The sequence below is a fragment of the Miscanthus floridulus genome, chromosome 10, assembly GCF_019320115.1.
Source record: "Miscanthus floridulus cultivar M001 chromosome 10, ASM1932011v1, whole genome shotgun sequence".
NCBI lineage: Eukaryota > Viridiplantae > Streptophyta > Magnoliopsida > Poales > Poaceae > Miscanthus > Miscanthus floridulus.
This window is the reverse complement of record NC_089589.1, coordinates 49,911,307-49,929,210: the sequence shown is the minus strand read 5'-3', so window position 1 is coordinate 49,929,210 and position 17,904 is coordinate 49,911,307.

Here is a 17,904-nt window from a genome sequence, read left to right as displayed (position 1 = left end):
AAGCCACCTATCCAACAATTCTAGTTACTATGATCACTAGGCACACAATTGGCTAAGTCACTAATCACTAAGAGCTCTCACACTTGCTACACTAAAGCGCTCCACTAGATGAACTTAAACTACAAAGCAAGCTCTCAATTCTAGCTACACTAAAGAGCTTGCTACAACTAGTTTGTGGAAATGTAAATGAGTGAGTAGGGTGATTATACCACCGCATAGAGGAGTGAACCAATCACAATATGAATACCAATTCAATCACTAGGAGAATACCAATTCAATCACGTGCTTGCCGGCATGCTAGTCCCTATTGTGTCGACCAACACTTGGTGGTTCAGTGGCTAAGAAGTGTTGCACGAACCTCATCCACACAATTGGACACCGCAAGAACGTACCCACAATTGAGGTAACTCAATGACACGAACAATCCACTAGAGTTACCACCAAGAGAAACAAGAAATCCACAGCCACAACGATCCCCAAGTGCCACTAGATACAATTACTCAAGCAAATGCACTTAGAATCACACCCAATCTCACTATGATGATGAATCAGTGATGGAGATGAGTGGGAGGTGTTTGCTTAGGCTCATAAGGATGTTAGGAATGTCAAAGTGCTAAGAGAGTTGCCTTGGAGCTGGCCAAACACTATTTATAGACCTCCCCAAACGAATAGAGTCGTTAGAGTCAAAGGAGTGCCCTCTACAAACAGATAGGATGCGCCGGTCGGGTTGACTGGACCGCCCACGCCAGCATCCAGTCGCATGGATCATGCCATGTGTTAGCGCTTTGAATTCTACGCATTCGATCTCAATGGTCATCTCTCAGTCGCATGATACGTTAAGTAACAACCGGACTCACTGTTCAAACTACCGGACTCAGAACCACATAGCGTCAGATCATTTCTAGAGAGGTTCTAGAGTCGTTTTGAACTGACTGGACGCATCAGGTCAGAGGTGACTTGACATGGCCCAGTGTCCGGTTATCATTCTTCTTCTCTATGCGTGCTCGCGAAGCCGACGTCATCATACGTCATCACTAACCGGACTCTGGCCCTACGTGTCCGATCGCACTAAGTCGCAAGTCACCAACAAGTGACCGGACACGCAGGAGGCAGCGTCCGGTCACTCCTCAGCCCTCTCGGCCAGCTACACTACTCGGCTAAAATTGACTGGACGCACCAGGATGAGTCCGGTCACCCCACGGCCAGCGTCCGATCATGGACTGACTCCTCCTTTTCTTTTTCTAAGTCCACAACCACTTCACCCTTGCTTCTTTATTGCTAACCACAAAGTGTAGAACTTGTGTGCACATGTGTTAGCATTTTTCAAAGCATTTTACAAGGGTCAAAGTTAGCACACTAGGTTCCTAAATGCATATGCAAGAATCATGTCACCTAGTGGCACTCGATAAACCGTTTAGCCAAAGATTTCCCCTCTTTATAGTACGGCTATCGATCCTAAGTCACTCACACTCTCTATGGTGACTTGAGTGCAAAACAAAAACCTATCATATACCTTTGCCTTGATCAACTCGGTTTTTATTTTTCTCTTTCTTCTTTTCCAAGTTGAGCTTGATCATTATCAACACATGTCCACCTTCATCACCATGGACCTCATCTTGCTCAATCACTTGGATTGCACCAACCTAGCTCATATCACAACTCATGACAAAGGTTAGTGCTAGGTTTTATCAATTATCCAAAACCAAACTAGAGCTTTTAGAGGAGCAAAGGCCACCTTGCCTTTCTTGGGGGTTTAGCCCAATCCCTCTTTATAGAGAGAAGCTCTTTGGCTACCCAAGCACATAAGCAAGTGGTTCTCACCACCATAGGCTTCGCCTAAGGTGCGAGTGAGCTCATGGACCTCTTTCTTGAGGGTCTCATTCTCAACCATTAGTGAGGCATCACAAGTGAAACCATCACTACTAGATGAGGTAGAAGTGGAAGTGCTACAAGAAGGGTTAGTGGGAGCAACAATGATGGGGTTATAGAATGATTCATCAATTATATCACAAGCTAAGCCTACATCAGATGTCACAACATTCCCTTTCACACTTTGAACATTAAGTGGCGAGGAATGAGCTTTTTCAAGCTTCTTGTGAGCCTTACCAAGCTTCTCATGGGCTTCCTCTAGCCTCTCATGAGATGCATTGAGCTCATCAAAAGCTTGCTTAAGGGCTTTTAGTTCCTTATGCAAGTCTTTGCATCCCTTCTCTTAATGTCAAAATGCTCCTTAGCATCATCTAACATGTCAAGTAGTTCATCTTTAGTTGGTTCATCATCATCACTTTCACTTTCATTTTCATTATCATGTTCTTCATCACATCCATCATCACAAGTTTGTACCTTAGTGGCCTTATCCATGAAGCATGATGGAGTGTCGAAGAGAGAAGGCTTCTCATTGATAGCAATGCTTGCAAGAGCCTTCTTCTTTATGGTCTTATCATCATCACTTGAGGAAGCATCACTATCCCAAGTGACCACATATGAACCACCCTTCTTCTTCTTCTTCTTGATGGTCATCTTGTCCTTCTTCTCTTTCTTTTCCTTCTTCTTACTCTTCTTGTCATCATCATCATTGTCGCTATTGTATGGGCATTGGGCAACAAGATGATCCTTGCTTCCACACTTAAAGCACCTTCTTAACTCTTCCTTGTTCTTGAATGAAGACTTCTTTCTTCTAGCACGATAGGCCTTCTTCACTATGAACTTGCCAAATGTCTTAACAAAGAGAGCCATCTTCTCATCATCTATCTCATCAAAGCTCAAGTCTTCATCTTCACTTGATGATTCTTGATTTTCCTTGTCCTTAGATGATGTGGCCTTGAATGCCACACTCTTCTTCTCATCCTTCTTCTCATATTTCTTCTCCTTCTTTTCTTCCTTCTCATCATCATCTCTATAGGTGTCATTGGTCATCACATCACCCAATACTTGGTTTGGTGTCATAGTGTCCAAACCATGCCTCACTAGAATTATGACCAATGTGCCAAATATTGAAGGTAAGCATCTAAAGAACTTATGGAAGAAGTCCTTGTCCTTCACCTCTTCTCCAAGTGCTTTGATATCACATCACCCAATACTTGGTTTGGTATCATTAGCAAGCCCTTGAAACCTATGGAACATCTTCGGCACACTCTCATCTTCCTTCATCTTAAAGCTTGCAAGCTTCTCCTGGAGAATGTATGCCCTTGCACCCTTCATGGCTTGAGTGCTCTCAAATGACTCCTCCAACTTCTTCCATGCCTCATAAGCTCTCTCAATATTCTTGATTTGCTCAAATATTCTCTCATCCAATGCATCATGAATGTAACGCCCTAGGTGTTTGGCTTCTACTAATTGCATTCCATTTCATAAACATGTGCATCATCTATCTCATTATGTCCTTGTTACTGAAACATGCATATGCAACATATGAGTGAATTGCTTGTTTTAGTTGCTTTATCACATGGGATCATTAGAAGTGGTATAACAATTTTGTAAAATGGTTGATCATGGTCTAATACACCCTAACTATACTTAGGTTACTTGTTGGGGCATTGTTCATGTAGATCAAAATGACCAAAATGCCCTCAAGTGAAGGTTTGACTAGAATTGACCCTTGATGTGTCACTGTTTGACTGATTCAAAAGACCAGCTTAGAGACTTTGCATGTCTGTGCACTCTTTACCAAAGTTGTAGCTAATTTATCAAGGAACAAAAGTTGTTTTATGGCCAACTCATGAAAATGTGTGGAACATGGTCAAACATGGCCCACAAGTCAGATTTCCAGGCTGGATTCACACTTAGAATTTTTCTAAGTCTTTTGGCGAATTTCAGTTTCGAGTATCCCTGTTTGGAGGCTTGTATCTCCCAATCCTAACCGAATTAGTCCAAGCTCCAATTAACAAAGTTGTTGTACTCACTTGAATCTTTAATTTTGTTAACTACACCTAGACCTAGATCGTCACGGATTAGGAGTTAATCATCGTCAAACCTGCTCTGTTAGTCAGTTCGATTGGTTACTGAAATGAAAAATTCAGACTCTACAGTGCGCTGCCGATTCAGAATTCGATGGCCATGTGGCACCGTGCGTCGACGGCTGACTGACCGCCCAGGCCACGCGTCGTGGCTGGCCTGAACCCGCTGCCGGTGTTCTCCACTTGAAGCCGCATCCTCCTGCCTCTCCATTCACTCTTGTTCCCTCCTCCTTCGCCTACTACACTCAGTCAAAGCGCAGCAGCAGCGGAGCCACCGCTCCGCCATTGCTCGCCATCATGCCTCGCCCAGCACCATCTCGCTCTATGCTCCGCTAGCCTCCCACGGATCTCATCTACATCTTCTCTGAGTCGTACGAACCCTAGGTAAGCAGCCTTGCCGTCTCCAAGCACCGCCGTGCCATGGCAGTCATGGCCGCGCCGGTGACCTCACTGTGGCTAGCACAGCACTGTTCCCCTCCTCCTCTCTTAGTTTGCATTTAGTCGTCTCCATCACGCGTAGATGCTTGAGAGTAACAGCCACCACCAGTGCCGGTCCAGCCGCGTCGGGACACGGCCGAGCGTCGCCGTGCGCCATGGCCGAGTCGCCGTGCGACATGGCCAGAGCACTTAAGGACCACTAGAGCTTTGGATTGGTAGGACAATCGACGCGTGGGGACTTGGGGAGCACACCGATGCTGTTCAATTCGCCGGAGGGTTTGCCGTTGGCGAGTTCCACCGTCGCCGAGGCCGCCTCCCCTACTTCTCTCACTGACGCGCGGGTCCTCCCTATCAGCCACCGAGGCTCAGGCGGGAGCCCAGTGTGGGCTGCGCCGCATCTTGGGCCGCGCCAGTGCGCTTCGCGGGCCGCTGTGTCCTCGGGCCGAACCAACTGTAGTGGAATGATTTCTTGTTTTGTTTTGTTTATTTTGTTTTTCACAGAATTGTGTGCATGATTCAAAAATGTGTAACTCAAGTTTGGTAGATCCAAATGCTATGGTTCCAATTTTGTTGAGTTCCTAGTAATGTCTAGTATTTAGTAAAAATACTATATGAGCACATGTTTCAGAAATTCTGGAGTAATTAAATAGGACTTTGAAATGTATTTTTAGATACATGCAAATTTGTTTGAATTTTATCTTGAGTTTTTGTGGTCCAAAAATGATGAAATTTTGTGTGTAATATATTATTGCTTAGTGGAATCTCTGGTTAAAATTTCAGAGTTGTTGCATGTGTAGTTTTTGAGTTATAGAATTTCTTTTTATCAATAGATGGATCTTGTGTGAATTTTCATAATTTTTCTATAGATCCAGTATAGGTAAAATTTGGTGAGTAAGGTTCTTATGCTAGAATGATGCTAGGAAAAATGAGAAATCTGTTGCTTGACACTTTTCATTAGGGTTTCCTAATTATGCTAAAAATAGGCATGCCACCTGTTATTTTGGATACAACAAGTTCTGCTTGCTCAATGGCTTTCAAATTTTTATGGTAGTTTATGTGAAGCATGAGATAGCTACTGTAATTTTTGTAGATTTTTATGAATAGTTTTACTATATATTGCTTAAATCACCTAATTAACTAAATAAATTGGAAAAGGATATTAAATAATTTATTTAGAAGTTGGCACTATACTTTCTGATGTTTCTTAGGTATGAAAAACAAGTTGGTAAACTTGGTTTGATCAAATTAGGCTTTTGCATCATCATTAAATAATTAAGTTAGTAACCCTATCATTTCTGGACAGATTCTAGGTTTACTGGAAATTGATCTGGTTAATGTAAGAATCATGCTTTGCTGTTACCATTGATTTGTAGAGAATTTCATAAGCTTTCCAAAATGTCTGCATGCAAGTCATTTGGAATTGTAGAATTTTAGTTGTGATTGAATTAAGGGACGACTGGTATGCATATGAAACTTTAAATGTTAAATTATGTATCCCTTTACTATTCTAAGTTTGTGGTAATATTCTTAGTTGTTAGGCCTTTAACTGAATATGAGCATCTTTATCTTAGGTTATGCAAGTTAGGTAAGTTGATCTTGTTCTTTAAGTTAAGTTAGATACATGCTTAAAGTGATTTGAATAGAGCTATTTTACTCGGTAAACGAGTGTCCAGTGATGCGGTCGTAAACACTTACTGTGCTTCATTCATCATGAGCATCATGTCATTCCTTATGCATCCATGATATTTATCTTATGCATCGGCATGCAATAGGTGTATCGGAGGGAGTAACACTGCTGGAATTCGAGGAACCGAGCGAGCAGCAGCAGCCGACACCGGAGATTCAGGAGGAGCAACCTTCAGGAGAAGTGCCAGACGAGGTCGCCGTTGAGTGCCCGGATCACCATCTTTGCAACTTTGTGAAAGGCAAGCCCTGGAGCATATTAAGCCTCCTAATTTCTGAAATGCAGTTACAGTATTATTGTTACATATATATATATATTGTTGCATTAAGTTTAGGTGTTGGATGCAAACACTTGCTGCATTGGTTATCCAATCCTTGTTCAGATATTGTTACCCTGAATCCTATGTAGCTCAGGCTCATGTAGTGCTTAGCCCTGCTTAAACACGGTAGAAGTTGGGTGATTTCCTGTCACCTGCGAGATATAGGAATATACATGTGGCACGGTTGGCTATATTTGCTATCATGGAAAAGAACCAGTCTTAATTTGAAATGAAGACCGGACGGAGGCTTGCCGGTTTGCAGTGACTCCGTCTGTGTCGCTTAAGGACTGATTCTTGGAGCCTTTCCTGTTCATGTTGAACGCATGCCTCTCTCTTAGTTGGCCGTGTCTGAAGACTGACCGCGAAGCCGAGTAGCTCACCTCAGGCCGGGAGTCGATAAGTATAAAGTGTGCCTCGGAAGGGAGCCGTAGGCGTGAGTCCAAGGGTAGGTGATTTAAAAGTCCTGGTCGTCCTGGCAGAAGGGTAATCCCTGAGAGTGCTGGCGCTGATCAAACCTGCGAATTTGGTTCCTGAGTTGTCCCAAAGGTGACCCACGGCTACCCTTGCTAAGTATGCTAGGGTGAGAGTTAAGAATACCCCCTCAGCTGAGTTGTAATTCGATTTGAGTCGCCATCTCTCCCGGTTAGTGAGAACTTGATGGGCTTATCTCCGATCTAGATACACTTAATAACATAATGGTTCAGAAATGATGATATGATGATGACAGCCTTATTATACCTGCTATGGTTAATATTGTTTGCTCCTAATAAGTGAGTGCTCTAGTATAGGTGCTAATCTAGTGGATAGGTAAATAATGATAAGCTTGATGCTAAGTTTAAATTGGTTACTCTATTCATAAGCTCTTTTATGCAACTTGGTCAAGCTAGCCCACCTGAAAAGCCTTGCATGATCCTTGGTGTCTTTTATTTCTGGTTTTGATGGGTAAGTCTAGCTGAGTACCTTCTCGTACTCAGGGTTTATCTCCCACCTGTTGCAGATGACCAGTTCTACTTTGGTTGCTGCAAGTACTGCCTTCTCTCGGCTAGGGATGAAGACTAGACCGTTGGGCACAGTCTCTACTAGTTCTCGTACCTGATAATGCTTTTGTGGGACATGACTCAGACTTGGCGATGTATTTGAAAACTATGATGTTTTGTACTAAACTATGTTGCTTCCGCACACTCAAACTTGGTTTGTAATATTCTATTTAAACTCTGATGGATGTAATCCGAATGCTACTTATGAAATGTTGTAACGGATGATGTGTTATGTTGAATCACTACGATCTGGATTTGTATGTCGAGAGTTGGTTGAAATCCTTCATGATTTCTGGACTACCAGGATTATGGGAGCTTAAGTACATGAATTTGATCACTTCGGTGATTGTTTTTGTACTTACGTTCTTATGATTTGGTCGGTTCTGTTACAGCTAGTATCAAAGCAAGATTCAACACTAAACATGTCATTTGTGTATTTAAAACAAAAGTATTTGTGAAAATCCAAAATTAAATACTAAGCATTGCCAGTGGTCATATCCCATATGCCCAAATGAGGACTCTTAGGTGGGCTATTAAAGTACTAACTTGGGGATTCCTGCTTGTTTCTGTTTTGTCGTCCATACGGCGTGCTATAGTATGGATGCCATCTGCTTGGGTGGTAATGTATGGATCAAAATACCTCTACGCTCTGGTAAGTGGGAGTTGTGAGAGCATGACCGTCCAACCGTCGGTCTAGGGGAGAGTAGTTGTGGTTGCTCGCATACTTACATGTTCGATCATGTATCTATGAGAGTACTTAAAAGTGGGTATCTCTGACGGGTAGCTGTGATACTAGAGTATATGCATCAGGGGATGTATGTATGAAAGTATTTAGTTTACTGCTTGTTTTCTATGCTTTTTGGGAAATTATTGGGCTGAAATGAAATTTTCTGCAGGTACACTAACAACGTATCATTGTAGATCGACTAGCTACCGTATATGAGAGAACGTATGTATGCCACCGTATATTCGCTAGCCTTTAAATTTTTCTAGGTTTGTGAGGACGTACGGATCGTGCATGCATCATGTTCAAGCATACATGACATTTCTTGCATTATTCCCTCCCTTAAAATTTGATTGTCCCGACTAATTAAATTTCGTATCCCTTAAATGATTCTCCCCTTACGTTGTAACTTTTTGCTACAGATGGCACGCACGAAACGCACTGCTCGCAAGTCTGCTGGAGGCAGGGTGCCTCGTCACTGGTTAGCTCCTCGTGAGCCCCGTCCTAAGCCTACTGAGGTGGAAAGGCTGAGGACAGAGCTGGCCCGGGTGACTGCTGAGAGGAATGTGGCTCAGCACCGTTTGGAGCAAGTAACACAGGAAAGGGACCAAGAGACCCTTGAGGTTCAGAGGTTGATAGTTGCTCACCGCAACTATGAACGTATGTTGATTCACGTGATGAACCAACGGAATGAAGCCTGGCACGAAGAGAATATGTTGAGGGCGCGATAGGTGGAGTTAGAGCAGCAAGTGGCAGATGCTGAGGAGTACAATGATAATCTCCATGAGGAGGTTCACCTATTACACAATCAGCTTCACCCTCTCCTGCCCCCAGATGTTGAGAATGGCAATGAGGATGAGATGGGTTCTGGTGTCATCATGGCTGAAGGTGATGATGACATGGAGGTCAATGGACCTGAGGACTTTCCACCTGATGAGGAGGAAGATGAGGAGTTAGAGCCTGCTAGTGATGAAGATGGAGGAGAGATCTTCGACACTGACTCCGAGGACGATGCGTAGTTTAGCTTACTACTTAGCTAATGCGCTAGATCTAGTCTTTTGTTGATCCTCATGCATGAACGAGTAGCTTTGTAGCAAGTTAATCATTGGGATGTAATATCGAACCCTATGTTACCCTTGATGTAAGTTTGGAACCACTATGGCTTGGATGTAACCTATCGAACGTGTTGTGCTCCACGTATGTGAGCTTTTGCTGAATTTTGTCTTTGCGGTCTATGGATCTCGTTGTTGGTTAAGTTCATCACATTTATGTGTCAATTGATGCGCTTGATGAGTTGTGTGATTGTGATGAATGATTGTGCCTCTGTTGATTATAGAAATGCATTCTCTCCAATGGAATCAGTTTGGCATAATTATAAAATTCATCTACAAAAATTTCCACATCATCAGTGCTCATTGGCTATACCTTTTGTAGATGGCTTATAACCTTCGTCGCGGTCGTAACATTGGAGATGAGGAACAACCACCTCCTCCACCGCCCACACCAGCTGAGCTAATGCAGACGGTCGTGGAAAGTCAGCGCATGCTAGCTGAGGCTATGCGCCAGATGGCTAACTGTGAGGATCAGCATGTCCGCCAGGGACCCGAGCCAAACCAGTACAGCAGCTTTAAGGACTTCATGGACACGAAGCCTCCTATCTTTCGTGAGGTAGAAGAACCATTGCAAGCGGATGAATGGTTGAGCACGATAGAGCAAAGGTTTGGATTGCTTCGTTTGACAGAAGGAATGAAAGCTTTGTATGTAGGACACCAGCTCCAAGGCCCTGCAGGCATCTGGTGGACCCATCACAGGACCACCTTCCCTGCTAATGTTGAGATCGTTTGGAACCAGTTCCAGGCAGCCTTCAGGGGACACTTTATCCCTCCTGGTCTCATGGCCATTAAGCATACTGAGTTTATGAAGCTCACCCAAGGCAACAAGAGTCTCAATGAGTACCTCCAGGCATTCAACAACCTGGCAAGGTATGCTCCCGAGTTCATCGATACTGACGCCAAGAGAATAGCTAGCTTCAAGAGGGGACTTTCCCCAAAACTGATGAAGTCAATGGGCAACTACAAGTGTGTCACCTTCAATGAGTTTATCAGTGACACTCTGACTCAGGAGAACAATGACAAGATATATGCTGCTTCCCAGAACCATAAAAGAAACTTTGAGGCTAGTGCTTCTCAGTCTAAGGCTCCAATGGTATCTAAGACCCTGTACCATCCACCCAATGCTAATGTCTAGTACCGCCCACCTCAGAAGAAGAACCAAGCTAAAACTGGTTTCCGCAAGGGGTATACAATTTCCTTGCCAAAGAATACCTCTGGGCAGGGCAGCTCCAATGTTCCACCAGCAAACAGGCCGTGCTGGAACTGTAACCAGCCTAGTCATTGGGCAAATAGATGTCCCCATCCTCCCAAGAATGCTCAAGAAAACGTCCATCAAGGGCGTGTTCACTACACGACAGTGGAGGAAATTCCTGCTGGTGAAGTGGTCACCGCTGGTAAGTTCCTTGTTAATGATCACCCTGCAGTTGTGCTCTTTGATTTGGGTGCTTCGCACTCCTTTATGAGTTCTACTTTTGCGTCTATGCATAAGATGAATGTGATTACAATTGTCAAGGGTGGTTATTGTATTAGTGCTGCTGGAAATAATATCCTGACTAACCAAGTAGTTAAAGATGTAAAGATTGAGATTGGGGATCGAGAGTTCCTTACGGATCTTGTAGTTCTACCGGGGGTAGGAATCGATGTAATCCTAGGAATGAAGTGGATGAGCGGGAATGGAGTGCTGATCGATACATCAACCCATGTGGTAATGTTGAGGGATCCTGTGGATAAGAAGGGTTTTCTAGTACAGTTACCTCGTGATATCTCTATCCACAATACAACCAATGCTACCCTAGCCAAAGCCATTGAAGATCTACCAGTTGTCTATGAGTTTCCAGATGTCTTCCCTGATGACTTGCCTGGATTACCTTCGGACCGTGATGTAGAATTCAAGATAGAACTCATTCCGAGTACGGCTCCTATTTCTTGAAGGCCCTATAGAATGCTGCCCAATGAGTTGGCTGAGCTAAAGAGTCAGTTGAATGAGCTATTGAAGAAAGGTTTGATTTGGCCTAGTTCTTCTCCTTGGGGTTGTCCGGCTATATTTGTGAAGAAGAAGGACAAATCTCTACGCATGTGCGTAGATTATCGCCCCCTTAATCCTGTTACTATCAAGAACAAATACCCTCTTCCTCGCATCGATATTCTATTTGATCAGCTCTCCAAAGCTAAGGTATTCTCTAAGATCGATTTGAGGTCTGGCTACCATCAGATCAAAATCCATCCTAAAGATATACCAAAGACAGCTTTCTCTACTCGTTATGGCTTGTTCGAATACCTCATCATGTCATTTGGGTTGACAAATGCTCTGGCACACTTTATGTACCTGATGAATTCTGTATTCATGCCAAAATTGGACAAATTTGTCGTCGTGTTCATTGATGATATCTTGGTATATTCTTAGAATGAAGAAGAGCATGCTGAACATCTAAGAATTGTTTTAACTCGGTTGCGTGACAACCAGCTTTATGCTAAGTTCAGCAAGTGCAAATTCTGGTTGAACAAGATACCTTTTCTAGGTCATGTATTATCCGGTGATGGAATTTCAGTTGACCCTACTAAGGTGCAAGAAGTCCTTGAGTGGAAGGCACCTACTACAGTCATAGAAGTCCGAAGTTTCCTGGGATTGGCTGGCTATTATCGTCGCTTTATCCCGGATTTCTCAAAAATCGCCAAGCCCATGACTCGACTATCGCAAAAGGATGAGAAGTTTGTGTGGACTCTGAAGTGTGAAGAGGCTTTCCACACTTTGCGGACCTTACTAACATCTACTCCTGTATTGGTACAACCTGACATCGAGAAGCCTTTTGATATCTACTGTGATGCATGTGACACCGGTTTGGGGTGTGTTCTTATGCAGGAGGGCCGAGTAATTGCTTATGCTTCGCGCCAGCTTTGAAAGCATGAAGTCAACTATCCTACCCATGACTTAGAGCTAGCCACAGTTGTTCATGCCCTGAAGATTTGGAGACATTACTTGCTGGGTAATGTGTGCAACATCTATACTAACCATAAAAGCCTCAAGTACATCTTTACTCAACCCGAGTTGAACATGTGTCAACGCCGATGGCTAGAATTAATCAAAGACTACAACCTTCAAGTGCACTACCATCCTAGTAAGGTGAATGTGGTTGCTGATGCCTTAAGCAGAAAGGCCCATTGCAATTCCATGGTTAGTGAAGACTTTCATCTAGCACACCACCTTCATCCTGTAGTATTCCACAATATCACTGTGGATTGCTCTCTTAGAAGTCGAATTATCGAACTCCAGAAGACTGATGTGGGTGTGTTTCACATCAAGCGGAAAATGAAAGAGAAAGAGACCAAGCACTTTAAGGTCGATGACAAGGGAATTCTCTGGTTTAATGATAGGCTTGTGGTACCCAAAGACAAAGAACTTAGAAATCAAATTATGGCTGAAGCCCATTCTTCTAAATTGTCCACCCATCCTGGTAGCAGTAAAATGTATCAAGATCTCAAGCTGTATTATTGGTGGACCAAGATGAAGAAAGAAATCGCAGCTTACGTGGCAAGGTGTGATAACTGTTGCAGAGTCAAGGCTATTCACATAAGGCCCAGATTATTGCAACCACTCTCTATTCCGGGCTAGAAGTGGGAAGAAATTAGCATGGATTTCATTGTTGGATTACCCACTACCAAAAAGGGTTGTGATTCCATCTGGGTTATCATAGATCATCTAACTAAATCTACTCACTTTATTCCGGTCAAGTCTACCTATCATCCTCACAATTATGCTGAGATTTATTTTCAACAAGTGGTACGTCTCCATGGTGTACCTGAATCCATTGTTTCTGATAGAGGACCTCAGTTCATGGCTCGCTTTTGGGAGTGCTTACATCAGAATCTTAGCACTCATCTAATCTGCAGTTCTGCCTATCATCCACAAACATCAGGACAGACTGAGCGTGTTAATCAAATTCTTGAATACATGCTTAGGGCTTGTCTTATCTCTTGCAAAGGCTCTTGGGAGGACTGGTTACCTCTCACTGAATTCTCTTATAACAACAGTTATCAAGAGAGTATCAAAATGGCTCCTTTTGAAGCTCTTTATGGCCGCAAGTGTAGAACTCCTTTGAACTGGGTGGAACCCGGGGAAAGAAGATTCTATGGTATTGACTTTGTAAAAGAAGCCGAAGAGCAAGTCCAAACTATACAGAAGAATATGACTGCCGCTCAGGCTCGACAAAAGAGCTACGCTGACAAGAGAAGAAAACCTATTGAATTTGAAGTAGGTGATCATGTTTATCTAAAATATCCCCTATGAAAGGAGTCAAGCGTTTTGGAATTAAAAGGAAGCTTAAGCCTCGATATGTTGGACCCTACCGCATTATCGAGAAAAGTAGAAGAGTAGCATATAAGCTCGATCTACCCCGTGAAATGGGAGCTATATTCTCGGTATTCCATGTGTCCTAGCTGAAGAAGTGTCTTCGTATTCCCGAGGAAAGAATAGCGATAAGAAAAGTCAACTTGAAATCTGATCTTTCTTATGAGGAGAAGCCTGTGCAAGTTCTGGATACTCAAGAAAGAGTGACTCGTACATGAGTAGTTAAGTTATACAAGGTAGTGTGGAGTAATCATAGTGAACGAGATGCAACCTGGGAGCGGGAAGATTATTTAAAGGAAAATTATCCGGCTTTCTATGTTAAATGGTACGCTTTCCAAATCTCGGGACGAGATTTTTCTAAGGGGGGAGGGCTGTAACACCCTAGGTGTTTGGCTTCTACTAATTGCATTCCATTTCATAAACATGTGCATCATCTATCTCATTATGTCCTTGTTACTGAAACATGCATATGCAACATATGAGTGAATTGCTTGTTTTAGTTGCTTTATCACATGGGATCATTAGAAGTGGTATAACAATTTTGTAAAATGGTTGATCATGGTCTAATACACCCTAACTATACTTAGGTTACTTGTTGGGGCATTGTTCATGTAGATCAAAATGACCAAAATGCCCTCAAGTGAAGGTTTGACTAGAATTGACCCTTGATGTGTCACTGTTTGACTGATTCAAAAGACCAGCTTAGAGACTTTGCATGTCTATGCACTCTTTACCAAAGTTGTAGCTAATTTATCAAGGAACAAAAGTTGTTTTATGGCCAACTCATGAAAATGTGTGGAACATGGTCAAACATGGCCCACAAGTCAGATTTCTAGGCTGGATTCACACTTAGAATTTTTCTAAGTCTTTTGGCGAATTTCAGTTTCGAGTATCCCTGTTTGGAGGCTTGTATCTCCCAATCCTAACTGAATTAGTCCAAGCTCCAATTAACAAAGTTGTTGTACTCACTTGAATCTTTAATTTTGTTAACTACACCAGGACCCAGATCGTCATGGATTAGGAGTTAATCATCGTCAAACCTGCTCTGTCAGTCGGTTCGATTGGTTACTGAAACAAAAAATTCAGACTCTACAGTGCTCTGCCGATTTAGAATTCAACAGCCGCGTGGCGCCACGCGTCGATGGCCGACTGACTACCCAAGCCACGTGTCGTGGCTGGCCAGAACCCGCTGCCGGTGTTCTCCACTTGAAGCCGCATCCTCCTGCCTCTCAATTCACTCTTGTTCCCTCCTCCTTCGCCTACTCCACTCAGCCAAAGTGCAGCAGCAGTGGAGCCACCACTCCGCCATTGCTCGCCATCGCGCCTCGCCTAGCACCATCTCGCTCTGTGCTCCGCTAGCCTCCCACGGATCTCGTCTACATCTTCTCTGAGTCGTACGAACCCTAGGTAAGCAGCCTTGCCGTCTCCAAGCACCGCCATGCCATGGTAGTCATGGCCGCGCCAGTGACCTCACTGTGTCCAGCACGGCATTGTTCCCCTCCTCCTCTCTTAGTTCGCATTTAGTTGTCTCCATCATGCGTAGATGCTTGAGAGTAATGGCCACCACCAGTGCCGGTCCAGTCGCGCCGGGACACGGCCGAGCACTGCCGTGCGCCATGGCCGAGTCGCCGTGCGTCGTGGCCGGAGCACTTAAGGACCACTAAGCTTCGGATTGGTAGGACAATCGACGCGTGGGGACTTGGGGAGCACACCGGTGCTGTTCAATTCACCGGAGGGTTCGCCGTTGGCGAGTTCCACCGTCGCCGAGGCCGCCTCCCCTGCTTCTCTCGCTGACGCGCGGGTCCTCCCTGTCAGCCGCCGAGGCTCAGGCGGGAGCCCAGTGTGGGCTGCGCTGCATCTTGGGCCACGCCAGTGCGCTTCGCGGGCCGCCGTGTCCTCGGGCCGGCCCAACTGCAGTGGAATGATTTCTTGTTTTGTTTTGTTTATTTTGTTTTTCACAAAATTGTGTGCATGATTCAAAAATGTGTAACTCAAGTTTGGTAGATCCAAATGCTATGGTTCCAATTTTGTTGAGTTCCTAGTAATGTCTAGTATTTAGTAAAAATACTATATGAGCACATGTTTCAGAAATTCTGGAGTAATTAAATAGGACTTTGAAATGTATTTTTAGATACATGCAAACTTGTTTGAATTTTATCTTGAGTTTCTGTGGTCCAAAAATGATGAAATTTTGTGTGTAATATATTATTGCTTAGTGGAATCTCTGGTTAAAATTTCAGAGCTGTTGCATGTGTAGTTTTTGAGTTATAGAATTTCTTTTTATCAATAGATGGATCTTGTGTGAATTTTCATAATTTTTCTATAGATCCAGTATAGGTAAAATTTGGTGAGTAAGGTTCTTATGCTATAATGATGCTAGGAAAAATGAGAAATCTGTTGCTTGACACTTTTCATTAGGGTTTCCTAATTATGCTAAAAATAGGCATGCCACCTGTTATTTTGGATACAGCAAGTTCTGCTTGCTCAATGGCTTTAAAATTTTTATGGTAGTTTATGTGATGCATAAGATAGCTACTGTAATTTTTGTAGATTTTTATGAATAGTTTTACTATATATTGCTTAAATCACCTAATTAACTAAATAAATTGGAAAAGGATATTAAATAATTTATCTAGAAGTTGGCACTATACTTTTTGATGTTTCTTAGGTATGAAAAACAAGTTGGTAAACTTGGTTTGATCAAATTAGGCTTTTGCATCATCATTAAATAATTAAGTTAGTAAACCTATCATTTCTGGACAGATTCTAGGTTTACTGGAAATTGATCTGGTTAACGTAAGAATCATGCTTTGCTGTTACCATTGATTTGTAGAGAATTTCATAAGCTTTCCAAAATGTCCGCATGCAAGTCATTTGGAATTGTAGAACTTTAGTTGTGATTGAATTAAGGGACGACTGGTATGCATATGAAACTTTAAATGTTAAATTATGTATCCCTTTACTATTCTAAGTTTGTGGTAATGTTCTTAGGTGTTAGGCCTTTAACTGAAGATGAGCATTTTTATCTTAGGTTATGCAAGTTAGGTAAGTTGATCTTGTTTTTTAAGTTAAGTTAGATACATGCATAAAGTGATTTGAATAGAGCTATTTTACTCGGTAAACGAGTGTCCAGTGATGCGGTCGTAAACACTTACTGTGCTTCATTCATCATGACCATCATGTCATTCCTTATGCATCCATGATATTTATCTCGTGCATCGGCATGCAATAGGTGTACCGGAGGGAGTAACACTGCTGGAATTCGAGGAATCGAGCGAGCAGCAGCAGCCGACACCGGAGATTCAGGAGGAGCAGCCTTCAGGAGAAGTGCCAGACGAGGTCGCCGTTGAGTGCCCGGATCACCGTCCTTGCAACTTTGTGAAAGGCAAGCCCTGGAGCATATTAAGCCTCCTAATTTCTGAAATGCAGTTACAGTATTATTGTTATATATATATATATATATATATATATATATATATATATATATATATATATATATATATATATATATTGTTGCATTAAGTTTAGGTGTTGGATGCAAACACTTGCTGCATTGGTTATCCAATCCTTGTCCAGATATTGTTACCCTGAATCCTATGTAGCTCAGGCTCGTGTAGTGCTTAGCCCTGCTTAAACACGGTAGAAGTCAGGTGATTTCCTATCACCTGCGAGATATAGGAATATACATGTGGCACAGTTAGCTATATTTGCTATCGTGGAAAAGAACCAGTCTTAATTTGAAATGAAGACCGGACGGAGGCTTGCCGGTTTGCAGTGACTCCGTCTGTATCCCTTAAGGACTGATTCTTGGAGCCTTTCCTGTTCATGTTGAACGCATGCCTCTCTCTTAGTTGGCCGTGTCTGAAGACCGACCGTGAAGCCGAGTAGCTCACCTCAGGCCGGGAGTCGATAAGTATAAAGTGCGCCTCGGAAGGGAGCCGTAGGCGTGAGTCCAAGGGCAGGTGATTTAAAAGTCCTGGTCGTCCTGGCAGAAGGGTAATCCTTGAGAGTGCTGGCACTGATCGAACCTGCGAATTTGGTTCCTGAGTTGTCCCAAAGGTGACCCACGGCTACCCTTGCTAAGTATGCCAGGGTGAGAGTTAGGAATACCCCCTCAGCTGAGTTGTAATTCGATTCGAGTCGCCGTCTCTCCTGGTTAGTGAGAACTTGACGGGCTTATCTCCGATGTAGATACACTTAATAACATAATGGTTCGGAAATGATGATATGATGATGACAGCCTTATTATACCTGCTATGGTTAATATTGTTTGCTCCTAATAAGTGAGT